Source organism: Hyla sarda, unplaced genomic scaffold (assembly GCF_029499605.1).
Source record: "Hyla sarda isolate aHylSar1 unplaced genomic scaffold, aHylSar1.hap1 scaffold_809, whole genome shotgun sequence".
Lineage (NCBI taxonomy): Eukaryota > Metazoa > Chordata > Amphibia > Anura > Hylidae > Hyla > Hyla sarda.
In genome coordinates, this window is record NW_026610835.1 from 148385 (window position 1) to 160476 (window position 12092).

General features: G+C 45.7%; 5 non-coding genes across 5 annotated transcripts; all 5 read left to right on the top strand.

Moving 5' to 3' along the window:
• The first annotated feature begins 1244 nt into the window (after positions 1-1244).
• On the top strand, positions 1245-1435 carry LOC130347112 (U2 spliceosomal RNA). The gene has a single exon (XR_008885114.1). It is a non-coding gene; the product is annotated as a U2 spliceosomal RNA (small nuclear RNA).
• Positions 1436-3528: 2093 nt separating this feature from the next.
• Positions 3529-3719, top strand: LOC130347113 (U2 spliceosomal RNA). The gene has a single exon (XR_008885115.1). It is a non-coding gene; the product is annotated as a U2 spliceosomal RNA (small nuclear RNA).
• A 2078-nt stretch (positions 3720-5797) lies between these two features.
• Positions 5798-5988, top strand: LOC130347114 (U2 spliceosomal RNA). Its single transcript, XR_008885116.1, has one exon. It is a non-coding gene; the product is annotated as a U2 spliceosomal RNA (small nuclear RNA).
• A 2087-nt stretch (positions 5989-8075) lies between these two features.
• Positions 8076-8266, top strand: LOC130347116 (U2 spliceosomal RNA). Its single transcript, XR_008885118.1, has one exon. It is a non-coding gene; the product is annotated as a U2 spliceosomal RNA (small nuclear RNA).
• A 2091-nt stretch (positions 8267-10357) lies between these two features.
• Positions 10358-10548, top strand: LOC130347117 (U2 spliceosomal RNA). Its single transcript, XR_008885119.1, has one exon. It is a non-coding gene; the product is annotated as a U2 spliceosomal RNA (small nuclear RNA).
• The last annotated feature ends 1544 nt before the right edge of the window (positions 10549-12092 follow it).

Here is a 12092-nt window from a genome sequence, read left to right on the forward strand (position 1 = left end):
TGTTGTAAAAATGCTCTAGAAGCTAAAGTCGCAGAAATGTCACACATATTTGGCCTGCAACTTTCTGTGCGACAAATTCAGACAGGAAAAATCAGTATAAATCCTTAGAAAATTATCCCCCAGTGTCTCCATCTGCTGGCGGTATTGAATAAGCATTGCTGCACTGATGGGGTATGCATTAGACGAAAAAAAAGAAGAAAAAGAAGAATAATACGCCCAGAAAAGAGGCGAAAAGGAGAAAAACGTAAAAAAACGTGAAAAAAAAGTAAGAGGAAGAGAAGGGAAAAAAAGGTGGAAATGGGTTTAAAAGTGATTTCGGCGGAGAAATATATATATATATATATATATATATATATATATATATATATATATGCGCACACACACACATAGATATAAACGTATTCTCCGTTGAGATATTGCAGCCGCTGCTGTGTCCAGGCCCAGGAGCCTTAGCACTGTGCTGTGATGTCACTCAATACCACTGACATCACTAGGTGTAAACAACATCTCTCCTTTGCTGTGTATGTGACTATGGAGCTGTTTGGTGATGTCGTCTATTACGGCCTTCATAGAAGCAACAGGAGATTGTTGCATCCATCTTGAACCCTCAGAACTACAGTGCTATGATGTCACTCACTTCCACAGGCCTTGCAGAGTGTAAACAACAACAACCCAGCTTTGTTGTGTATGTAACCAAAGGGATTTGTGATGTCACCTAGAACCTTCACAGCAGCGACAGCTTTATGAGGAGCATCAGCACTGCTCTGCCTGAGCAGAACCATCACCGCCATAGGTTGTCAAATAACCCGGATTTAACCCACACAGGTAAGTCCAATGGGGTGCAGGCATGTCCTCTATGCTTACAGCTTCCCGTGGGTGTTGGTTTGATACCGTTTGGGGACAGCCAAGGAGGCATCTGCAGGCAACAAAGGTAGGTGTGTGCTTGTGTGTGTGTTTCCTATGCAGATCCTAAGCCCAGTGTCACATGCAAGTAGGAGGAGTAAGAAGGGTTCCTGGCAAATCCGGGTTATGGATTGCATTTAAAAAGGCCCCGTGGGAGTGCAATGGGCCCCTGTCTTGCTGCTTAGCAATAATGGTATGGGTTTAGGTTCTGCTGTGTGTACTGGTGGTTGACTGCCCCCCAGCCCAGAGTGTGCATGGAAAATTGTCTGGCAGCCTCCCTGACAGCAAGCAGTGATAGTGCCCATGAAGGGGACCTTGTTGGGCCCGCCCCTTTCACGGTTATCGCTTCTCGGCCTTTTGGCTAAGATCAAGTGTAGTATCTGTTCTTATCAGTTTAATATCTGATACGTCCCCTATCTGGGGACCATATATTAAATGGATTTTTGAGAACGGGGGCCGATTTCGAAGCTTGCTTCCGTCGCCCTATGCATTGACCCGATATGGCAGTATCTTCGGGTACAGTGCACCACCCCCTTACAGGGTTAAAAAGAAAGATTCCTACTTTCATTGCTACCTGCTTGCTGGCTAGCCAGCTAGCCAGCCCTGTGGGCCTTGCTGCTGCTGCAGCCAAAAAACAAAAGGTGGTGCTGCTGCTGCTTCTGCTGCTTCTGCTTCTGCTTGTGTCTGGCCCCTGTTGGAGCGTCCAGGCACAGGACTTCTGCTGCTGCTGACTAAATGGCCTCCTTAATTGGATCATTTGAGTAGCCAGCACACCTGTGCAGGTAGGGCATGACATGATAGGCAGCTGCCTTGATAGCGGGTGGGTGCTGAATGTTCCTAATTGACAAAATAAGATTAATGCTTATGAAGAAATATAAAATCTCATCCCTTCCCCAATATCGCGCCACACCCCTACCCCTTAATTCCCTGGTTGAACGTGATGGACATATGTCTTTTTTCGACCGTACTAACTATGTAACTATGTAACATAACATGGGGGGGGGGGGTCTCCTGGCTGTTCACACAGGTGTGTCATTGCTGTACATTGACCATGCATTGCTTCTGTGGTATTGCAAAGGCAAAGACAAATGCTTCCAGCCATCCATTGCACTAATGGATTGGTCATCAGCTGGCTGTCTATGTCCCGCATCAATATAGACCAAAGTACAGAGGGTTAGGCTATGCTATTGTGCACCTACCTGATGCATCAGAAGGTGCGAGGCCCTTGCTAAATTCTGTGCACAGACTTTGAGATCTATGCTTTAGACTGTATCTAAACCTGCTCCAACATGGACTGACATTCTGGCCTACTTTCAGCCGATGCGACTTGTCTGTCGCTGAACAGTCGCTTTTTATGTATTCAGCACCTATGTATAATGTTGTAAAAATGCTCTAGAAGCTAAAGTCGCAGAAATGTCACACATATTTGGCCTGCAACTTTCTGTGCGACAAATTCAGACAGGAAAAATCAGTATAAATCCTTAGAAAATTATCCCCCAGTGTCTCCATCTGCTGGCGGTATTGAATAAGCATTGCTGCACTGATGGGGTATGCATTAGACGAAAAAAAAGAAGAAAAAGAAGAATAATACGCCCAGAAAAGAGGCGAAAAGGAGAAAAACGTAAAAAAACGTGAAAAAAAAGTAAGAGGAAGAGAAAGGAAAAAAAGGTGGAAATGGGTTTAAAAGTGATTTCGGCGGAGAAATATATATATATATATATATATATATATATATATATATATATATATATATGCGCACACACACACATAGATATAAACGTATTCTCCGTTGAGATATTGCAGCCGCTGCTGTGTCCAGGCCCAGGAGCCTTAGCACTGTGCTGTGATGTCACTCAATACCACTGACATCACTAGGTGTAAACAACATCTCTCCTTTGCTGTGTATGTGACTATGGAGCTGTTTGGTGATGTCGTCTATTACGGCCTTCATAGAAGCAACAGGAGATTGTTGCATCCATCTTGAACCCTCAGAACTACAGTGCTATGATGTCACTCACTTCCACAGGCCTTGCAGAGTGTAAACAACAACAACCCAGCTTTGTTGTGTATGTAACCAAAGGGATTTGTGATGTCACCTAGAACCTTCACAGCAGCGACAGCTTTATGAGGAGCATCAGCACTGCTCTGCCTGAGCAGAACCATCACCGCCATAGGTTGTCAAATAACCCGGATTTAACCCACACAGGTAAGTCCAATGGGGTGCAGGCATGTCCTCTATGCTTACAGCTTCCCGTGGGTGTTGGTTTGATACCGTTTGGGGACAGCCAAGGAGGCATCTGCAGGCAACAAAGGTAGGTGTGTGCTTGTGTGTGTGTTTCCTATGCAGATCCTAAGCCCAGTGTCACATGCAAGTAGGAGGAGTAAGAAGGGTTCCTGGCAAATCCGGGTTATGGATTGCATTTAAAAAGGCCCCGTGGGAGTGCAATGGGCCCCTGTCTTGCTGCTTAGCAATAATGGTATGGGTTTAGGTTCTGCTGTGTGTACTGGTGGTTGACTGCCCCCCAGCCCAGAGTGTGCATGGAAAATTGTCTGGCAGCCTCCCTGACAGCAAGCAGTGATAGTGCCCATGAAGGGGACCTTGTTGGGCCCGCCCCTTTCACGGTTATCGCTTCTCGGCCTTTTGGCTAAGATCAAGTGTAGTATCTGTTCTTATCAGTTTAATATCTGATACGTCCCCTATCTGGGGACCATATATTAAATGGATTTTTGAGAACGGGGGCCGATTTCGAAGCTTGCTTCCGTCGCCCTATGCATTGACCCGATATGGCAGTATCTTCGGGTACAGTGCACCACCCCCTTACAGGGTTAAAAAGAAAGATTCCTACTTTCATTGCTACCTGCTTGCTGGCTAGCCGGCTAGCCAGCCCTGTGGGCCTTGCTGCTGCTGCAGCCAAAAAACAAAAGGTGGTGCTGCTGCTGCTTCTGCTGCTTCTGCTTCTGCTTGTGTCTGGCCCCTGTTGGAGCGTCCAGGCACAGGACTTCTGCTGCTGCTGACTAAATGGCCTCCTTAATTGGATCATTTGAGTAGCCAGCACACCTGTGCAGGTAGGGCATGACATGATAGGCAGCTGCCTTGATAGCGGGTGGGTGCTGAATGTTCCTAATTGACAAAATAAGATTAATGCTTATGAAGAAATATAAAATCTCATCCCTTCCCCAATATCGCGCCACACCCCTACCCCTTAATTCCCTGGTTGAACGTGATGGACATATGTCTTTTTTCGACCGTACTAACTATGTAACTATGTAACATAACATGGGGGGGGGGGTCTCCTGGCTGTTCACACAGGTGTGTCATTGCTGTACATTGACCATGCATTGCTTCTGTGGTATTGCAAAGGCAAAGACAAATGCTTCCAGCCATCCATTGCACTAATGGATTGGTCATCAGCTGGCTGTCTATGTCCCGCATCAATATAGACCAAAGTACAGAGGGTTAGGCTATGCTATTGTGCACCTACCTGATGCATCAGAAGGTGCGAGGCCCTTGCTAAATTCTGTGCACAGACTTTGAGATCTATGCTTTAGACTGTATCTAAACCTGCTCCAACATGGACTGACATTCTGGCCTACTTTCAGCCGATGCGACTTGTCTGTCGCTGAACAGTCGCTTTTTATGTATTCAGCACCTATGTATAATGTTGTAAAAATGCTCTAGAAGCTAAAGTCGCAGAAATGTCACACATATTTGGCCTGCAACTTTCTGTGCGACAAATTCAGACAGGAAAAATCAGTATAAATCCTTAGAAAATTATCCCCCAGTGTCTCCATCTGCTGGCGGTATTGAATAAGCATTGCTGCACTGATGGGGTATGCATTAGACGAAAAAAAAGAAGAAAAAGAAGAATAATACGCCCAGAAAAGAGGCGAAAAGGAGAAAAACGTAAAAAAACGTGAAAAAAAAGTAAGAGGAAGAGAAGGGAAAAAAAGGTGGAAATGGGTTTAAAAGTGATTTCGGCGGAGAAATATATATATATATATATATATATATATATATATATGCGCACACACACACATAGATATAAACGTATTCTCCGTTGAGATATTGCAGCCGCTGCTGTGTCCAGGCCCAGGAGCCTTAGCACTGTGCTGTGATGTCACTCAATACCACTGACATCACTAGGTGTAAACAACATCTCTCCTTTGCTGTGTATGTGACTATGGAGCTGTTTGGTGATGTCGTCTATTACGGCCTTCATAGAAGCAACAGGAGATTGTTGCATCCATCTTGAACCCTCAGAACTACAGTGCTATGATGTCACTCACTTCCACAGGCCTTGCAGAGTGTAAACAACAACAACCCAGCTTTGTTGTGTATGTAACCAAAGGGATTTGTGATGTCACCTAGAACCTTCACAGCAGCGACAGCTTTATGAGGAGCATCAGCACTGCTCTGCCTGAGCAGAACCATCACCGCCATAGGTTGTCAAATAACCCGGATTTAACCCACACAGGTAAGTCCAATGGGGTGCAGGCATGTCCTCTATGCTTACAGCTTCCCGTGGGTGTTGGTTTGATACCGTTTGGGGACAGCCAAGGAGGCATCTGCAGGCAACAAAGGTAGGTGTGTGCTTGTGTGTGTGTTTCCTATGCAGATCCTAAGCCCAGTGTCACATGCAAGTAGGAGGAGTAAGAAGGGTTCCTGGCAAATCCGGGTTATGGATTGCATTTAAAAAGGCCCCGTGGGAGTGCAATGGGCCCCTGTCTTGCTGCTTAGCAATAATGGTATGGGTTTAGGTTCTGCTGTGTGTACTGGTGGTTGACTGCCCCCCAGCCCAGAGTGTGCATGGAAAATTGTCTGGCAGCCTCCCTGACAGCAAGCAGTGATAGTGCCCATGAAGGGGACCTTGTTGGGCCCGCCCCTTTCACGGTTATCGCTTCTCGGCCTTTTGGCTAAGATCAAGTGTAGTATCTGTTCTTATCAGTTTAATATCTGATACGTCCCCTATCTGGGGACCATATATTAAATGGATTTTTGAGAACGGGGGCCGATTTCGAAGCTTGCTTCCGTCGCCCTATGCATTGACCCGATATGGCAGTATCTTCGGGTACAGTGCACCACCCCCTTACAGGGTTAAAAAGAAAGATTCCTACTTTCATTGCTACCTGCTTGCTGGCTAGCCAGCTAGCCAGCCCTGTGGGCCTTGCTGCTGCTGCAGCCAAAAAACAAAAGGTGGTGCTGCTGCTGCTTCTGCTGCTTCTGCTTCTGCTTGTGTCTGGCCCCTGTTGGAGCGTCCAGGCACAGGACTTCTGCTGCTGCTGACTAAATGGCCTCCTTAATTGGATCATTTGAGTAGCCAGCACACCTGTGCAGGTAGGGCATGACATGATAGGCAGCTGCCTTGATAGCGGGTGGGTGCTGAATGTTCCTAATTGACAAAATAAGATTAATGCTTATGAAGAAATATAAAATCTCATCCCTTCCCCAATATCGCGCCACACCCCTACCCCTTAATTCCCTGGTTGAACGTGATGGACATATGTCTTTTTTCGACCGTACTAACTATGTAACTATGTAACATAACATGGGGGGGGGGTCTCCTGGCTGTTCACACAGGTGTGTAATTGCTGTACATTGACCATGCATTGCTTCTGTGGTATTGCAAAGGCAAAGACAAATGCTTCCAGCCATCCATTGCACTAATGGATTGGTCATCAGCTGGCTGTCTATGTCCCGCATCAATATAGACCAAAGTACAGAGGGTTAGGCTATGCTATTGTGCACCTACCTGATGCATCAGAAGGTGCGAGGCCCTTGCTAAATTCTGTGCACAGACTTTGAGATCTATGCTTTAGACTGTATCTAAACCTGCTCCAACATGGACTGACATTCTGGCCTACTTTCAGCCGATGCGACTTGTCTGTCGCTGAACAGTCGCTTTTTATGTATTCAGCACCTATGTATAATGTTGTAAAAATGCTCTAGAAGCTAAAGTCGCAGAAATGTCACACATATTTGGCCTGCAACTTTCTGTGCGACAAATTCAGACAGGAAAAATCAGTATAAATCCTTAGAAAATTATCCCCCAGTGTCTCCATCTGCTGGCGGTATTGAATAAGCATTGCTGCACTGATGGGGTATGCATTAGACGAAAAAAAAGAAGAAAAAGAAGAATAATACGCCCAGAAAAGAGGCGAAAAGGAGAAAAACGTAAAAAAACGTGAAAAAAAAGTAAGAGGAAGAGAAGGGAAAAAAAGGTGGAAATGGGTTTAAAAGTGATTTCGGCGGAGAAATATATATATATATATATATATATATATATATATATATATATATATGCGCACACACACACATAGATATAAACGTATTCTCCGTTGAGATATTGCAGCCGCTGCTGTGTCCAGGCCCAGGAGCCTTAGCACTGTGCTGTGATGTCACTCAATACCACTGACATCACTAGGTGTAAACAACATCTCTCCTTTGCTGTGTATGTGACTATGGAGCTGTTTGGTGATGTCGTCTATTACGGCCTTCATAGAAGCAACAGGAGATTGTTGCATCCATCTTGAACCCTCAGAACTACAGTGCTATGATGTCACTCACTTCCACAGGCCTTGCAGAGTGTAAACAACAACAACCCAGCTTTGTTGTGTATGTAACCAAAGGGATTTGTGATGTCACCTAGAACCTTCACAGCAGCGACAGCTTTATGAGGAGCATCAGCACTGCTCTGCCTGAGCAGAACCATCACCGCCATAGGTTGTCAAATAACCCGGATTTAACCCACACAGGTAAGTCCAATGGGGTGCAGGCATGTCCTCTATGCTTACAGCTTCCCGTGGGTGTTGGTTTGATACCGTTTGGGGACAGCCAAGGAGGCATCTGCAGGCAACAAAGGTAGGTGTGTGCTTGTGTGTGTGTTTCCTATGCAGATCCTAAGCCCAGTGTCACATGCAAGTAGGAGGAGTAAGAAGGGTTCCTGGCAAATCCGGGTTATGGATTGCATTTAAAAAGGCCCCGTGGGAGTGCAATGGGCCCCTGTCTTGCTGCTTAGCAATAATGGTATGGGTTTAGGTTCTGCTGTGTGTACTGGTGGTTGACTGCCCCCCAGCCCAGAGTGTGCATGGAAAATTGTCTGGCAGCCTCCCTGACAGCAAGCAGTGATAGTGCCCATGAAGGGGACCTTGTTGGGCCCGCCCCTTTCACGGTTATCGCTTCTCGGCCTTTTGGCTAAGATCAAGTGTAGTATCTGTTCTTATCAGTTTAATATCTGATACGTCCCCTATCTGGGGACCATATATTAAATGGATTTTTGAGAACGGGGGCCGATTTCGAAGCTTGCTTCCGTCGCCCTATGCATTGACCCGATATGGCAGTATCTTCGGGTACAGTGCACCACCCCCTTACAGGGTTAAAAAGAAAGATTCCTACTTTCATTGCTACCTGCTTGCTGGCTAGCCAGCTAGCCAGCCCTGTGGGCCTTGCTGCTGCTGCAGCCAAAAAACAAAAGGTGGTGCTGCTGCTGCTTCTGCTGCTTCTGCTTCTGCTTGTGTCTGGCCCCTGTTGGAGCGTCCAGGCACAGGACTTCTGCTGCTGCTGACTAAATGGCCTCCTTAATTGGATCATTTGAGTAGCCAGCACACCTGTGCAGGTAGGGCATGACATGATAGGCAGCTGCCTTGATAGCGGGTGGGTGCTGAATGTTCCTAATTGACAAAATAAGATTAATGCTTATGAAGAAATATAAAATCTCATCCCTTCCCCAATATCGCGCCACACCCCTACCCCTTAATTCCCTGGTTGAACGTGATGGACATATGTCTTTTTTCGACCGTACTAACTATGTAACTATGTAACATAACATGGGGGGGGGGTCTCCTGGCTGTTCACACAGGTGTGTCATTGCTGTACATTGACCATGCATTGCTTCTGTGGTATTGCAAAGGCAAAGACAAATGCTTCCAGCCATCCATTGCACTAATGGATTGGTCATCAGCTGGCTGTCTATGTCCCGCATCAATATAGACCAAAGTACAGAGGGTTAGGCTATGCTATTGTGCACCTACCTGATGCATCAGAAGGTGCGAGGCCCTTGCTAAATTCTGTGCACAGACTTTGAGATCTATGCTTTAGACTGTATCTAAACCTGCTCCAACATGGACTGACATTCTGGCCTACTTTCAGCCGATGCGACTTGTCTGTCGCTGAACAGTCGCTTTTTATGTATTCAGCACCTATGTATAATGTTGTAAAAATGCTCTAGAAGCTAAAGTCGCAGAAATGTCACACATATTTGGCCTGCAACTTTCTGTGCGACAAATTCAGACAGGAAAAATCAGTATAAATCCTTAGAAAATTATCCCCCAGTGTCTCCATCTGCTGGCGGTATTGAATAAGCATTGCTGCACTGATGGGGTATGCATTAGACGAAAAAAAAGAAGAAAAAGAAGAATAATACGCCCAGAAAAGAGGCGAAAAGGAGAAAAACGTAAAAAAACGTGAAAAAAAAGTAAGAGGAAGAGAAGGGAAAAAAAGGTGGAAATGGGTTTAAAAGTGATTTCGGCGGAGAAATATATATATATATATATATATATATATATATATATATATATATATATATGCGCACACACACACATAGATATAAACGTATTCTCCGTTGAGATATTGCAGCCGCTGCTGTGTCCAGGCCCAGGAGCCTTAGCACTGTGCTGTGATGTCACTCAATACCACTGACATCACTAGGTGTAAACAACATCTCTCCTTTGCTGTGTATGTGACTATGGAGCTGTTTGGTGATGTCGTCTATTACGGCCTTCATAGAAGCAACAGGAGATTGTTGCATCCATCTTGAACCCTCAGAACTACAGTGCTATGATGTCACTCACTTCCACAGGCCTTGCAGAGTGTAAACAACAACAACCCAGCTTTGTTGTGTATGTAACCAAAGGGATTTGTGATGTCACCTAGAACCTTCACAGCAGCGACAGCTTTATGAGGAGCATCAGCACTGCTCTGCCTGAGCAGAACCATCACCGCCATAGGTTGTCAAATAACCCGGATTTAACCCACACAGGTAAGTCCAATGGGGTGCAGGCATGTCCTCTATGCTTACAGCTTCCCGTGGGTGTTGGTTTGATACCGTTTGGGGACAGCCAAGGAGGCATCTGCAGGCAACAAAGGTAGGTGTGTGCTTGTGTGTGTGTTTCCTATGCAGATCCTAAGCCCAGTGTCACATGCAAGTAGGAGGAGTAAGAAGGGTTCCTGGCAAATCCGGGTTATGGATTGCATTTAAAAAGGCCCCGTGGGAGTGCAATGGGCCCCTGTCTTGCTGCTTAGCAATAATGGTATGGGTTTAGGTTCTGCTGTGTGTACTGGTGGTTGACTGCCCCCCAGCCCAGAGTGTGCATGGAAAATTGTCTGGCAGCCTCCCTGACAGCAAGCAGTGATAGTGCCCATGAAGGGGACCTTGTTGGGCCCGCCCCTTTCACGGTTATCGCTTCTCGGCCTTTTGGCTAAGATCAAGTGTAGTATCTGTTCTTATCAGTTTAATATCTGATACGTCCCCTATCTGGGGACCATATATTAAATGGATTTTTGAGAACGGGGGCCGATTTCGAAGCTTGCTTCCGTCGCCCTATGCATTGACCCGATATGGCAGTATCTTCGGGTACAGTGCACCACCCCCTTACAGGGTTAAAAAGAAAGATTCCTACTTTCATTGCTACCTGCTTGCTGGCTAGCCAGCTAGCCAGCCCTGTGGGCCTTGCTGCTGCTGCAGCCAAAAAACAAAAGGTGGTGCTGCTGCTGCTTCTGCTGCTTCTGCTTCTGCTTGTGTCTGGCCCCTGTTGGAGCGTCCAGGCACAGGACTTCTGCTGCTGCTGACTAAATGGCCTCCTTAATTGGATCATTTGAGTAGCCAGCACACCTGTGCAGGTAGGGCATGACATGATAGGCAGCTGCCTTGATAGCGGGTGGGTGCTGAATGTTCCTAATTGACAAAATAAGATTAATGCTTATGAAGAAATATAAAATCTCATCCCTTCCCCAATATCGCGCCACACCCCTACCCCTTAATTCCCTGGTTGAACGTGATGGACATATGTCTTTTTTCGACCGTACTAACTATGTAACTATGTAACATAACATGGGGGGGGGGTCTCCTGGCTGTTCACACAGGTGTGTCATTGCTGTACATTGACCATGCATTGCTTCTGTGGTATTGCAAAGGCAAAGACAAATGCTTCCAGCCATCCATTGCACTAATGGATTGGTCATCAGCTGGCTGTCTATGTCCCGCATCAATATAGACCAAAGTACAGAGGGTTAGGCTATGCTATTGTGCACCTACCTGATGCATCAGAAGGTGCGAGGCCCTTGCTAAATTCTGTGCACAGACTTTGAGATCTATGCTTTAGACTGTATCTAAACCTGCTCCAACATGGACTGACATTCTGGCCTACATGGACTGACATTCTGGCCTACTTTCAGCCGATGCGACTTGTCTGTCGCTGAACAGTCGCTTTTTATGTATTCAGCACCTATGTATAATGTTGTAAAAATGCTCTAGAAGCTAAAGTCGCAGAAATGTCACACATATTTGGCCTGCAACTTTCTGTGCGACAAATTCAGACAGGAAAAATCAGTATAAATCCTTAGAAAATTATCCCCCAGTGTCTCCATCTGCTGGCGGTATTGAATAAGCATTGCTGCACTGATGGGGGTATGCATTAGACGAAAAAAAAGAAGAAAAAGAAGAATAATACGCCCAGAAAAGAGGCGAAAAGGAGAAAAACGTAAAAAAAACGTGAAAAAAAAGTAAGAGGAAGAGAAGGGAAAAAAAGGTGGAAATGGGTTTAAAAGTGATTTCGGCGGAGAAATATATATATATATATATATATATATATATATATATATTGCGCACACACACACATAGATATAAACGTATTCTCCGTTGAGATATTGCAGCCGCTGCTGTGTCCAGGCCCAGGAGCCTTAGCACTGTGCTGTGATGTCACTCAATACCACTGACATCACTAGGTGTAAACAACATCTCTCCTTTGCTGTGTATGTGACTATGGAGCTGTTTGGTGATGTCGTCTATTACGGCCTTCATAGAAGCAACAGGAGATTGTTGCATCCATCTTGAACCCTCAGAACTACAGTGCTATGATGTCACTCACTTCCACAGGCCTTGCAGAGTGTAAACAACAACAACCCAGCTTTGTTG